At 35.8% G+C, this 4,248-nt stretch overlaps 1 pseudogene across 1 annotated transcript; it reads right to left on the bottom strand.

The window, feature by feature from the left end:
* Positions 1–266: 266 nt before the first annotated feature.
* LOC147498488 (cytochrome c oxidase subunit 5C-like) lies at positions 267–3,419 on the bottom strand (annotated as a pseudogene). The gene is made up of 2 exons (XR_015195506.1): positions 3,279–3,419; positions 267–664 (listed from the first exon to the last, which is right to left on the bottom strand). The product of XR_015195506.1 is annotated as a cytochrome c oxidase subunit 5C-like (transcript).
* Between the last annotated feature and the right edge of the window lie 829 nt (positions 3,420–4,248).

Here is a 4,248-nt window from a genome sequence, read left to right as displayed (position 1 = left end):
TGTATTTGCCATATCAGGTGGGGTGTAGGACATTATAGACTGCACCAAATCATTGCTGATTAGTTCTTACACTTGCAAACTATATATGTCATAAATTATTTTTCTCAATTACTGACCCCCTCATAAATAGCAGTTTGGGACGGTTAAAGAAATTAATCGAAACACCAATTTAGTAGAAAAGCAGCTGCGCCCTCCGAGAGTCTACACAATATTAGTTCATCTACTGAAGCACCTGATTTCATCTGTATGTAAGAAGCTTTGCAATGTGAAAATACCGTTTTCTAGTTCCAGTTCCATATATTTATTTGTCACGACCAAATATCATAAGAATGCTCATAATCATGAGTCTCAATTTTCGACAATAGGAAGAAACACATAGTCAAATACAGAGAGATAAGAAAGAAACATTGTTAAGCACCAAAGACATAGGAATGCAACTAAGAACACTACTGCTCAGCCACGACACTGATCTCACCCTTCGCTAGCAAGTCATAAAATGACCTCACTTTCCTCTGTTCGTTCTAGTGATGCATCTTCCACATTCCACCGGCAATCAAGCCAAGTGTGGCACCAATGCAAATCTCCTTGACGACACTCGGTCCTTTCAAAGTAGCATTAGCAATCTTGTGAGCAGCCATTCAGGTCTGAAGTTGAATAGAGAAACCTACAAATATCCAAAAATAAAGATCATATAAGGAAAAATTGTATGCATAATGTAGAAAAACACAATTTTCTCGACTATTACTCAGGAAAGCCATTGCTTCCATAAAATTCTAGAGAGTGATTGTTCCTTGGGAAAATTCATTATAATCCAGGTAACATGGACACTTCATATTCTAAAATATTCGTGCACAGACACACGGATACTCACATCGGAGATACATAGGCACGTTGTGCATACGATTTCAAACTAGGGTTTGTTCTATATACTAGAAGACAGAGAAAATACTATGTTAACATAGTTACAACTCCATAATATACCACTTTCACAGTTATTACTTTGTAAGGAAGCACTTTGTAAGTTTTTGAGCCCAAGAATTAGTTGTGTAACTAAAAAATAGTAATAGTTTTCTTTCATAATTAATTGTGTCCCATGTATCCTATTTCACATAGGTCGCCATGTCGGACACCAACATGCGTATTCATGTATATGTGTCTTAGATTATAATACTCTTAAAAGATGACTTATGACATGAAAAGATGCATTATGCAAACAAATGTGATGGCATTCTATGGAGCTACAAAGTCCAGCTTTGTACTAAGAATTCACACCTCTCTTAACATGAGTAACTCATTAGCGACGCGTAAAAGAAAAACCCAACTCATGCAAAAAACTCAATCTTGTATGTGTGTCCTGTTTTTGTGTAACTCATTAGCTTCACTTAATATAAATCAGTTGAGGACTCAAGAAAACCCAAAGAAACACTGAAAAAGACAATGGAAAGGTAAGAAGATTAAACAACCCTTGTACTACTATTGGAAAATTGTAAAAAAAAAAGGTAACAGGTAGAATAAATGCAGGAAACATAACCCATTTAGCCACCTCTAACCCATCTGGAAAAGATGATGCTTTAGTAGTTAAGAAGTTAGTGGTATTGACAGGTTGAACACATGGTTGTGGTAACCATGGACAGAAGCATTACATACAACAACTAATTCTTCATAAGAGAGACACAAAACAGCTCCCTTTAAGTCCAGCTTACGTAGCGTTGGACTAAAAGTTTGATCCCGACGTTCATTGGCGAGGAAATATGTTGTCCGTCCCTTTCTAGTTCTGGTTTGGTTTTTCAAAATTTTCTCTATAAAAAAGAAAACATCGAAGGGAGTAAATACTCTATATTTGCAAATTTATTATAATCCATTTACATTTAATTTTTCAAATTTTATATACTGGCCCCCCCCATGTAGGTCATTTGTGGTAACAACTCCCCCACACTATACCAACATAGCTAGTCAGCACCAGCACAAGGGCACTCTCGATCGATTTTCACAGACAACACTATCAAAATCATCTAGGTATCTACTTACTCAGGGTAGAAGACCATCAGAACAGTGTTGAATATATACTTGAACATAAAGTATTATACAAAAAAAATAGGTTTCAACATTGTAATTGCAAAACATGCCAACATTTCAAACTAATCGAATACCATCAACACTGTATCTTATTCATGTAAATGACTATAATAAAGGCCACTGAGAGGGGTATTCACAAGACAGACTAAATTATCGTTTACGAGAATTTAAAATTTTGCATCTCTAAAAAGTTTCCCATGAGCTGATGCTTCATACATCCTGAAATGAATGCTGACTCCAATAGCAAAAGCGAGAAATCAACAAGGAGGAACCTCCACAATAGATAAAGAGAACACAAGAAACCCTACCTAGAGGCCAACACTACTACACTAGACTTCAAGTAATACAATGAGATCCTAACTGAAAATAAGGCTTTCATAAACAATATCCCCTCATGATTAGATAGATAGAAACATCAACTTCCACAAACAGATTCAAACTACAACTAAGTTTGTGGCATCAGTGAAGGGAAAACGGGTGCTTTTAGCCTAGATATTGCCCATGCCTTCCGCACTAAACATCTTTGAACATCTTTTTGCTTTACATTGGACCAACACATGGTATCTTAGCATTTATAATGAGTTCAATTCATTATTATTCCAGTGGTGACCCTATGGCGATGACCAAGGAAGGGTAGAGCCGGCCTGAGGTTTGAGGGGCCCTAGGCGAATTCCTAAAGCGGGCATTGTGCTTTAAGAAAAATAAAAGATAGAGATATGCAAAAAATATATATATATATATTTATTTGGAGACGGGGAATGAAATCTAACCCCATTAACAAATTACATAACATCAAAAATTTACCCGTCTCGCAATTTTAGCTGCAAAATCATTATTACATTTGCATAATTAAGGTCCTCTACCAGTTTTACCTGAGATTGAGTGAGCTCTTCTAATCCTTGTTTCTTTTTTCTCTTATCACTACCAGATGAAGACTTTCTAGCTTTCCTCATAATACTAATCACTCAAAAAAAATTCTGAACAAGACAGAGTAGCGAGTTAATGACGAGTACACTTCCGAGTCATTTAAAGAAAACATACATCAAATGATAAAACGAATCCAATTTATATCAGATTATTTCTACTAAAAAATTCCTAATTTATTAAAACTCAATCGAAACTAGAAATATTCATAAACAAATTGTAATATCGAATTTAAAAAAAATAATATCAATGAATAGAGAATTGACAAGGGAACATACAAAAAAAGAGGGTATACTAGGAGCACCTCTAATAGTCTTGTTTCCATCAAACAATCAACGACTAATTTTGTGTAAATATTTTCTGCCCAACTACTCAAGGGTCGTCGTATCTTCTTTTAATTTTCTTTTCACCGTTATTTTTCAAGATCCTACTGTTTATCCCATTTTTGAACTCATTTGGGCTGTAATAAGTTTTGGGTTGAATTGAGTTTTAATAAATTAGGCTTAATTAAATATATGTATGAGTATGACTACCAATGTCAAGTGCAGGCCTAAGTCTAGGGTCCGCCTAGGCCTGCACTTGTTTTTTTTTTTTTTTTGGTACAGACTAGGCAGACCCTGAGAAGGGCATAAGAATAAAAGAGGAGTTATAAGGTTATGGACCACAGAGCTCCGTGTGGAGCGGACTAAGAGAGTTTGAAGGTCGTGGTGCATATATCAAAGACCATTAATACTCAGTAGTTGAGAATGCTCCCAGTGACCCACGTCAGCCCCTTTTTTTTCTCTCATACTGACACATCGATTTTATCTAAAAAATGAATTTACGACTATTTCAATTGTTCGCTGCCGTAGCCCAAAAATAGTTAAAAACCTATCTCTATTCTTTCAAACTCTCTCTCTCTCATAGTCTCATTCTTCTTCCAAAATAATTGAACTCTCAAGAACGGACAATAATTTCTTCCTCGAGAAGCTACCACAAATACTGAGAGATCAAGTGATGAAGAAGAGCGCATTTGAAGATAACCACACAACGGATATCTCCACCACCTTCATCATTAATTCAAACTCTCTCAAGATGGCCTTTCTCGGGAATATCCTCCCGAAGTGTTCTTAATGACTTTGAAGCATGCTTTTAGGAACTGCAAGTCCAACAATGAGCACTTTTGAAGAAGCTTCCTTCTACTACTCTTGGCGAAAGTTCAATTAAATCTTCCTAAAATCTTCCAAAAGACTATTAAGCTTTGGAATC

Source organism: Coptis chinensis, chromosome 5 (genome assembly GCF_015680905.1).
Source record: "Coptis chinensis isolate HL-2020 chromosome 5, ASM1568090v1, whole genome shotgun sequence".
Taxonomy (NCBI): Eukaryota; Viridiplantae; Streptophyta; class Magnoliopsida; order Ranunculales; family Ranunculaceae; genus Coptis; species Coptis chinensis.
This window is presented reverse-complemented; position numbering and strand designations above follow the sequence as displayed.